Raw genomic sequence first — 10,729 nt, 5'->3', positions numbered from 1 at the left:
CAATAAACAAGATGACAGAATAAAGCGGGTCAAACAAAGACACAACTGTGAACATTCAAAATGGGCGGAACATCGCAGCACTGCGAACGATACAGCGGCTCCGCTCCTTATTCCCTGGAGAAGGGATGAAGCGGCCGGTGCAGCTGACGTCAGTCCAAGCACCGTGTTCATCAAACCTCCGAGAAAATGTAAATTCACCAGGAGTTCGAAACGATCGAATCTTTACTTAAAACTGGCGGATCTTCCTGTCAATTACAGGGTAGAATTGAATTCCATTCCCCGCACAGTGATATTAAACTCCATGATCAAATATTCTATTCCACTATTAAATTTCACTTCATCACGGAGAAAATTCATACTTAAGAGGGAATGTCCTTATTTGGCAGGAGTCACTCGGCCAATGAACTGTAGGAACTGTAGAAACCCGCGCTCAATGTTTACGCTGAATGCTTCAAATGGCATGAAATATAATCGCCTACCTGTGAGTTTTTCAAGAACCATCTTTATGCATCTGTGAGGAGAGAGATCCCCAGTCCAAGATAGGCTTGGCGCTAGAACTGAATTCCAATGTCCAAAGCGAGGTCTAGTTCGTAGTTCGTGTTCTAACCAATCTTAGAATCATTGTCCAGGGAGATTTCAGCAGCTTCTTCAGTTCTTCTCTGAATTTCCTCTGGGTAGCTGCATAAATACACGTGTTTGGACAGGAACTCAAATGCTTCAGCATAGCTCCGGCTTAGGTGGCGATGTATCCTGGGTTTGTGCGGTCGCCTCGGTAATAAATGGGGTTTGTCAGTCTGTTAGTTAAAAAAGTCACGAGAGCTGTCAGCCACAACAGCACAAAACTGCCTGACACAGCGAAGAGTAAAATGATGGATTTCCTTCGGTTCTCCATCTCTGGATCACATTGATTCTCACTGCTGTGACCCCGGAGTCCCCTGCGGGCTCGACTGGTCAAGACAATCCGTCTAATGGTCAAGGAATTTAACAAGGCGATTAAAGTAAAAGGAAGCCAAATTAACGAGATCATGTGAAACCAGACGTACGCTGTACCTGGAGGGGAGGAAAAAAAAGCCTCACTTGACCGGCAGCCCCACTGCACTTTGTTAATTATTTGGTGAGGCTCAAATGTAAACGGAAGGGGGATATGCTTTAAAACTATGAGAACAGAGACCGTTGTTAGAACCGCGGCCGCAGTTCTCTCGGTGCAATACTTGGTTTTAAACTTCTGGCAGCAGAGAGCGACAAAACGGTCAAATGTGAAGGAGACGGTGAACCAAACAGACAAATCGAGGGCGACAACAGTCATGTAGAGAATGAAACTACACACGGGAGTGAGGGAGAGGAATGAAAGTGGGAAGTGATAACTGAAAATATGATACACTATTATATTGATGATCATGACCAGTAGATCTCCTGTTGCCATGGCCACCATATAGACCGAGATACACTTGGAAAGGCCGCAGTTTTCTCGGGAGAGAATCACAATTGTCATCAAGTTCGCTGTAAGAAAGGAAGTGGAGAGAAATAATATTCCACTGTTTGAAATATATGTGGAGATACCTGTTGAGACCATTTTACTCCATTCAGTGTGATTATCAACACGGAGCAGTGTGAGAACAGGATTAATATTCGAGTCACTACCTGGGAAACCTACCCACACATTAAAATGAGCTGCTGCAGCGCTCACTCTGCACGGGGTGACGAAATAGTCCGTAAATCCACTGAAACGCTTGTGTTGGAGCTTCAGAACATTGTAACATCAGTGAAATGATCAGATTAAGCGGAACGCCGAAATAGCGGAACCCTGGTTCACGAGTATGTTCAGGTAATTACCGACTGTGTATTGCTGACATCCGGGAAACACGTTACCTTATCCAACATGCGGTAAGAACAGTGAAACAGTTAACATGGATTAACAAGGAACAGATTACAATTGCTCACCTGGGACACCGACGGCAACGAGAATCGGGTAGTAAATCTGTTTTATCAGCAGAATAGTTGGTTGCCCCATTTTCGGTGAGAATAGATAAATTCTCGAGGATCTGAAACGACTCTGACTAGTGCATGGATGAGGCAATGGAATGGATTCCTACTTTTATACACACACCAATCGTCCAGGGAGTCAATCATGTTGCACCATAACTAGCATTTGTTACAGTCATTTAACAAATAGACTCAGGGAAGATGTTTTTTTTGCTGATACATCAAATTCAGAGAAAAAGTTGAAATGGTAATTGGATTTTTTAAAAACATCACACAATAAAAACATTTTTTATAAATGGAAAGTGGAATCTCCCAGTAACTGTCCTGACTCTATTTCTACAGGACTGGTGGAGGCAGCTACCCTTGAAGTGATCGCCCTGATTCTGCCTTTGATTCACTCCTCGTCCCCGAAATCTGCCAGCACAGCCGCAGAACCTAATCCTGAAAACCTGCAGTATTAGACGTGGCCGCACTCCTCCGGTACTAGTAGCAGCCTAAACATACACTAGAGATAACCATGGTTCTCCAGTACTGATGGTGTCCCTACACTTACAATCGATGTGACCGTGCTCATCTGGTACAAGTGGCAGTCTACACTTAGACTCGAGGTGACCGTGCTCCTCTGGTACTAGTGGTAGTCTACACTTGGACTCGAGGTGACCGTGCTCCTCTGGTACTATTGGTAGTCTACACTTAGACTCGAGGTGACCGTGCTCCTCTGGTACTAGTGGTAGTCTACACTTAGACTCGAGGTGACCGTGCTCCTCTGGTACTAGTGGTAGTCTACACTAACACTGGAGGTGACCGTGGTTCATTGGTACTCGTGGACGTCTACACTTAAACTGTAGTTGACCGTGCTCCTCTGTTACTAGTGGTAGCCCACACTTACACTCGATGTGAACATTCTCCTCTGGTACTAGTGGTAGACCAATCTTACACTGGAGGTGACCGTGCTCCTCTGTTACCAGTGGTAGTCCAAACTTACACTGGAGGTGACCGTGCTCCTCTGTTACTAGTGGTAGTCCACACTTACACTGGAGGTGACCATACTCCTCTGGTACTCGTGGTAGTCCATTCTTACACTGGAGGTGACAGTGCTCCTCTGGTACTAGTGGTAGTCTACACTTACACTGGAGGTGACCGTGCTCCTTTGGTACTAGTGGACATCTACACTTGCACTGGAGCTGACGGTGCTCCTCTGGTACGAGTAGTAGTCCATTCTTACACTGGAGGTGACAGTGCTCCTCTGGTACTAGTGGTAGTCTACACTTACACTGGAGGTGACCGTGCTCCTTTGGTACTAGTGGACATCTACACTTGCACTGGAGCTGACGGTGCTCCTCTGGTACGAGTAGTAGTCCATTCTTACACTGGAGGTGACAGTGCTCCTCTGGTACTAGTGGTAGTCTACACTTACACTGGAGGTGACCGTGCTCCTCTGGTACTAGTGGTAGTTTGCACATACACTGGAGGTGACTGTGCTCCTCTGGTACTAGTGATAGTCCACACTTACACTTCAGGTGACCGTTTTCCTCCGGTACTAGTGGTAGTCTACACTTACACTGGAGGTGACCGTGCTCTTCCAGTAGTTGAGGAACACTACAGTTATGCCAGAGGTGACCGTGTTCCTCTGGTACGAGTGGTACAACTACACTTACAGAGTAGTGAGAGTTCACCGGTTCTCGTGTCCCTGCACATTACACTATCACAAGAGGTGACCACGATTATCCTGTGATCGTGATATTCCTACACTTGCACTAGGGGTCACTAAGCTTCTTTTCTGCTAGTGGTGCCCCTCAACATACACTGGAGTTAAACATTCTCCTCCGGTACTAATGGTACACTACACTTACTCAAGGGATTATCGTGTTCCTCGCATATTAATTGTAAGTCGACACTTACACCAATGGTGACCCTGGTCGTCCGGTACCAGTAATACCCCTACATTATTCTCCAGTACTTGTGGTACCCCTAGAATTACACCAGAGATGACAGTTATCCTCTACCAGTGGTCCCCGTATATTACAGTGGAGGTGACGGTTCTCCTCCGCTACTAATGGTAGCCCTACAGTTACACTAGAGGTGACGGGTCTCCTCCGGTACTGGTGGTACCCTGCAGATACACTGGAGATGAAGATCCTTCTCCGGTACAAGTGGAAACCTACACTTACACCAGAGGTGGCAGTGCTCCTTCTGCACGAGTGGTGTCGTACACTTACACTAGAGGTGACCGTGCTCCTCTGATACTAGGTATTTCCTTACACTTAACCGAGATATGACCGTGCAACTCCAACACAGGTGTTATCCCTACAGTTACACCAATGGTGACAGTGCTCCTCCAGTACTAGTGTTACCCGTAGACTTACACAAGTTGTGACTGTGCACCACCAGTACTAGTGGTACCCGCACACTTACACGAATGGTGACAGTGCTCCTCCAGCACTAGTGCTACCCGTACACTAAGGCAAGATGTGACGATCCTCTTCTGGTAGAAGTGTTACCCTGCACTTACACTGGAGGTGAATGCTCCACCGGTACTAACAGATGGCAGAGTCCAGAACGTGAGTGCAAAAGACAAGGCTGAAGCGTTTGCAACCATCTTCAGCCACAAGTGCTGAGTGGATGATCCATCTCCGCCTCCTTCCGATATCTCCACCATCACAGAAGCCAGCTTCAGCCAATTCGATTCATTTCACGTGATATAAAGAAACGGCTGAGTGCACTGGATACAACAAAGGCTATGTGACCCGACAACATCCCGACTGTCGCTGAAGGCTTGGACTACAGAAGTAGCCGCGCCTCCAGCCACATTGTTCCAGTACAGCTACAACACTGGCATCTACCCGACAATGTGGAAAATTGCAAAGGTATGTCCTGTACTAAAAAAGCATCACAAATCCAATGCGGACAATTACCGCCCAATCTGCCTACTCTCAATCATCAGCAAAGTGACGGAAGGTGTCCTCGACAGTCTATCAAGCGGCACTTACTCACCTGCTCACCGATGCTCAGTTTGGGTTCCGCCAGGAACACTCGGCTCCAGACCTCACTACAGCCTTGGTCCAAATATGGACAAAAGAGCTGAATTCCAGAGGTGAGGTGAGAGTGACTGCCCTTGAGATCAAGGCAGCATTTGACCGATTGTGGCACCAAGGAGCCCTAGTAAAATTGAAGTCCATTTGAATCAGGGGGAAACACTCTCCAGTGGCTGGAGTTACATCTAACACAAAGGAAGATGGTAGTGGTTTTTGGAGGCCAATCATCTCAGCCCCAGGACATTGCTGCAGGAGTTCCTCAGGGCAGTGTCCGAGGCCCAACCATCTTCAGCTGCGTCATTAATGACCTTCCCTCCATCATGAGGTCAGAAATTGGGATGATTGCACAGTATTCCGTTCCATTCGCATCCCCTCAGATAGTGAAGCAGGCGGTGCTCGCATGCAGCAAGACCTGGACAACATCCAGTCTTGGGCTGATCAGTGGCAGTAACGTTCGCGCCAGGCAAGTGCCGGGCAATGACCATCTCCAACAAGAGAGAGTCTAAGCACCTCCCCTTGATTTTCAACGGCATTTACAACACTGAATCCCCCACCATCAACATCCTGGGGGTCACAATTGACCAGAAACTGAACTAGACCAGCCACATATCTAAATTTGCCGATGACGCAAAGATTGGTTGCATTGTAAGCAGTGTAGATGAAAACATAAAATTACAAAGCGATATTGACAGATTAGGTGAATTGGCAAAACTGTGGCAAATGGAATTCAATGTCGACAAATGTGAGATCATCCACTTTGGAACAAAAAAGGATAGAACAGGGTACTTTCTAAATGGTAAAAAGTTAAAAACAGTGGATGTCCAAAGCGACTTATGGGTTCAGGTACATAGATCATTGAAGTGTCATGAACAGGTGCAGAAAATAATCAAGTTGGCAAATGGAATGTTGGCCTTTATATCTAGAGGACTGGAGTACAAGGGGGCAGAAGTTATGCTGCAGCGATACAAAACCCTGGTTAGACCGCACGTGGAGTACTGTGAGCAGTTCTGGGTACCACACCTTCGGAAGGGCATATTGGCCTTGGAGGAACTGCAGCGTAGTTTTACTAGAATGATACCTGGACTTCAAGGGTCAAGTTACGAGGAGAGATTACACAAATTGGGGTTGTATTCTCTGGAGTTTCGAAGGTTAAGTGGTGATCTGTTCGAAGTTTATAAGATATTGAGGGTAACAGATAGGGTAGATAGAGAGAAACTATTTCCGCTGGTTGGGGATTTTAGGAGTAGGGGGCACAGTTTAAAAATTAGAGCCAGACCTTTCAGGAGCGAGATTAGAAAACATTTCTGCACACAAAGCGTTGTAGAAGTTTGGAACTCTCTTCTGCAAATGGCAATTGATACTAACTCAATTGCTAAATTTAACTCTGAGATAGATAGCTTTTTGGCAACCAAATGTATTAAGGGATATGGGCCAAAGGCAGGTATATAGAGTTAGATCACATATCAGCCATGATCATATCAAATGGGGCAGCAGGAACGAGAGGTTGAATGGCCTACTCCTGTTCCTATGTTCCTACAAGAGCAGGTCAGAGGCTGGGTATTCTGCGGTGAGTGACTCAAATCCTAACTCCCCGAAGCCTTTCCACCATCTAAAAGCACAAGTCAGGAGTGTGATGGAATACTCTACACTTGCCTGGATGACTGCATCTCCAACAAAACTCAAGAAGCTCGACACCATCCAGGAAAAAGCAGCCCACTTGATTGGTACTCCATCCACCGCCCTAAATATGCACTCCCTCACCACCAGCGCACTGTTGCTGCAGTGTGTTCCATCCACAGGGTGCACTGCAGCAACTCAATAGTACCTCTCAAACCCGCGACCTCAACCACGTTGGAGAAAAATGGCAGCAGGCACATGGGAACAACACCACCTGCACGTTCCCCTTCAAGTCAAACACGATCCCGATTTGGAAATGTATCGCCGTTCCTTCATCGTGGCTGGGTCAAAATCCTTGAACTCCCTACCTAACAGCACTGTGGGAGAACCTTCACCACACGGACTGCAGCGGTTCAAGAAGGCGTTTCACCACCACCTTCTCAAGGGCAATTAGGGATGGGCACTAAATGCAGGCCTTTCCAGCGACGCCCACATTCCATGAACTCATAAAAAACGAATCTGTCCTTATATATTATCTAGCCACCAAACTCCTCCTCCTGGATCCAAGTATGCTGACATCATCGTCAGGCTCCATCGCTCTCCCGTAAACATTTTCCTTCTGAGATAACCTTCCCGTGTCTCATCGATATGTTTCAAATACCGACCTGATTGCAACATCTCCTCCCTCCCTAATGTCATAAAATGTGCCATTTCATCCCAATTCCACAGAACCTCTCGGTTCTAATCCCTCCAGTTTGCCCCCACCCCGCTCCCAGGATTGAAACGACGCTGGCCAAAGTCACGAATAATGTGCTCTGTGACTATAGGCACCGTGACTTTTCCATGCTTATCCTTCTCGACCTCTCTGCCCATCCTCCATTAATCTCCTCTGTAGAACTGCGCTTACACGGTATCCTTACTACTTATCTTAATGAGACCATTTGACTTCAAGCAATGGCTTGACTTTTCACCTCTGCACCGTCATCCCGAGACTCAGCAACTGCGCAAACTCTCTCCTTCCTGACCTCCCATTCTCCAGCCTCCAAAAACTTATCCTTGTCCAAGATTTCGCTGTTCCCATCCTGCCCTGCACTGAATCGCGCTCACCCTTCACTCCACCCCACCCCGACCTATAATGTCACTCTGCCACCTAATGCAATCAATGTAAAAATCTCACATTCGTGTGAGACCCTTCACAGATTCGACCCACACAAACACTTTAATCTCCTCAAGCTCTGGACCTCCGATACACCTTCACAAACAATCTACTCTCTTTACTACAGTCTTCTGGGCTCCAGCACTAGTGGTACAGCTGCCAAACATGTCAGCCCAACTCTGTGGAAGGCTCTCGGTATCGGCATCATACAGTTTATGGGTAAAGATCGATAAACTTTTCCGTTTATGGTTAACTCTTAGACACAGTAACATTTATTTATAACTCTATGTACAATGTACAGTTTATGGGTAACTCTATATACAATGTACAGTTAATGGGTAACTCTATGTACAATGTAAAGTTCATGGCGAACTCCATATACAATGTACAGTTTATGGGTAACTCCATGTACAATGTAAAGTTCATGGCGAACTCCATATACAATTTACAATTTATGGGTACCTCTTTATACAGTGTGCAGTTGATGGGTACCGCTATATTCAATGTACAGTTTATGGATAACTCTATATACAATCTTATTCCCTCTCCTCTCTCTCTCGCTCTTCCATTAGTCCGTGCTCTAGTTTATCATTCCCTCTCCTCTCTCTCTCTCTCCCTCTCCCATTAGTCCGTGCTCAAATCTCTCATTCCATTTCTTATCACTCTCGCTGTTCCATTATTCGGTGCTCTACTCTGCCTTTCCCTCAGCTCTTTCTCTCACTCTCGCTCTTCCATTAGTCTGTGCTCTACTTTCTCATTCCCTCTCCTTTCTCTCTCTCTCTCTCTCACTCTCTCGCTCTTCCATTATTCGGTGCTCTACTCTCTCATTCTCCCACTTCTCTCTCTCTCCCACTTCCATTAGTCTGTGCTCTACTCTCGAAATTCCCTCTCTTCTCTCTCCCTCGCTCTTCCATTAGCCTGTGCTCTACTCTCCCATTCCCTCTCCTCTCTCTCTTTCTCTCGCTCTTCCATTATTCGGTGCTCTCATTCCCCCACTTCACTCTCTCTCCCTCTTCCATTTCTACTCTCGAAAATCCCTCTCTTCTCTCACTCGCTCTTCCATTAGTCTGTGCTCCACTCTCTCATTCCCTCTCTTCCCTCTCACTCGTTCTTCCATTAGTCTGTGCTCTACTCTCTTATTCCCTCGCCTCTCTCTCTCGCTCTTCCATTATTATGTGCTCTACTCTCCCATTCCATCTCTTCTCTCTCTTGCTCTTCATTATTTTGTGCTCAACTCCCCCATTTCCTCTCTTCTCTCCCTCCCTCTTCCATTACTCTGTGCTCCACTCTCCGATTTCCTCTCTTCTTTCTCTCGCTCTTCCATTATTCTGTGCTCTATTCTCCCATTCCCTCTCTTCTCATGCGGTCAAGCATTAATTATCACCTACCACCGTCCTCTAACACCACACCACCGTCAACTTAAGGAGACTTCTGTGGGATCCGGTGCTGCCGGGACGCTCGTCGAACCATCAGTGAGCGGCATCTGTGGGCTATGCAGGGCGTTTCCAAGTGATGCAGGACTGACTTTGTTTCCCAACATTGCTTTGTCTCACCACTTTCCCTTTGCATAATTTCTCTGTACCTGGTGCCCTTTCTCCCTTTGTGACTGTCAACTGGGACACACTGCTGGCATTGGGCTCTGACCGAGTTGGATGAGCAATGGTCTTATGCCTTGGGTCCATGTCAAGGTTCGTGACCCAAAAGATGAGAAACGGCCGGCCTTCAAGGCAGAGCTAGTTCGGGTAGAAATCAAGCATTTGCCAATAAGACTGAAAGATCGGACATCCAAAGGTAGAGTTCGCTGTATGATAATGGGAATTGAAGTTAAAATAAAACTGAAAAAGGCGGTTTTTGACAAACATGAGGAGTAGAATACAGTCAAAAAACAGGCATAATAAATAGAGTGCAGGGGGCAATAGAAAAAAGGATATTAGAAGAGAAAAGTGAGCGTGTGAAAAAAGATGAGAGTAACCTAAAATGCAACCCAAAAATCTTCTATAAACATATAAAAAGTTAATGGATAGTGAATAAATGGTGGGGTCGATTCGGGACAAAAATTACAATCTTCTTGTGGAGGCAGAGGGTGTGGCTGAGGTACTGAATGAGGACAATGAATCTGTCTTCACAAATGAAGACGGGAGTGCCGGATCCCACAGAAGTCTCCTTAAGTTGATATCGGTGTGGTGTTCGAGGACGGTGGTAGGTGGTAATTACCGGTTGACCGCATGAGAAGAGAGGGAATGGGAGAGTAGAGCAGAGAATCATGGAAGGGCGAGAGAGAGAAGAGAGGAAATGGGAGAGTACAGCACAGAATAATGGAAGGACGAGAGAGAGAAGAGAGGAAATGGGAGAGTACAGCAGAGAATAATGGAAGAGCGAGGGAGAGAGAGAGAACATCGGGAATGAGAGAGTAGAGCACAGATTAATTGAAGAGCGCGAGAGAGAAGAGAGGGAATGGGAGAGTAGAGAACAGACTAATAGAAGAGCGAGAGAGATAATTGAGGGAATGAGCGAGCAGAGCAGAAACTAATGGAATAGCGAGAGTGAGAGAGTAGAGGGAATGAGAGCGTTGAACATAGACTAATGGAAGAGCGAGAGAGAGAATTGAGGGAGTGAGAGAGCAGAGCAGAAAATAATGGAATAGCGAGAGTGAGAGAAGAGAGGGAATGAGAGACTAGAGCTAGACATAAGGAAGAGCGAGAGATAGAGAGAAGAGAGGGAACGAGAGAATAGAGCACATACCAATGGAAGAGCGAGAGAGAGAAGAGAGGGAATGACAGAGTAGAGCAGAGAGTAAAGGAAGAGCGAGTGAGAGAAGGGAGTGAATTAAAGAGTAGAGCACAGACTAATGGTGGAGCGAGAGAGAGAGAAGTGAGGGAATGAGAAAGTAGAGCACAGACTAATGGAAGAGTGTGAGAGGGAGAAGAAAGGGAATGAG

At 46.5% G+C, this 10,729-nt stretch overlaps 1 pseudogene; it reads right to left on the bottom strand.

Annotated features, from left to right (window-relative positions):
• Positions 1 to 583: 583 nt before the first annotated feature.
• Positions 584 to 2,011, bottom strand: LOC137318132 (probable G-protein coupled receptor 139; annotated as a pseudogene).
• Between the last annotated feature and the right edge of the window lie 8,718 nt (positions 2,012 to 10,729).

This window comes from Heptranchias perlo, unplaced genomic scaffold, assembly GCF_035084215.1.
Source record: "Heptranchias perlo isolate sHepPer1 unplaced genomic scaffold, sHepPer1.hap1 HAP1_SCAFFOLD_65, whole genome shotgun sequence".
NCBI lineage: Eukaryota > Metazoa > Chordata > Chondrichthyes > Hexanchiformes > Hexanchidae > Heptranchias > Heptranchias perlo.
This window is presented reverse-complemented; position numbering and strand designations above follow the sequence as displayed.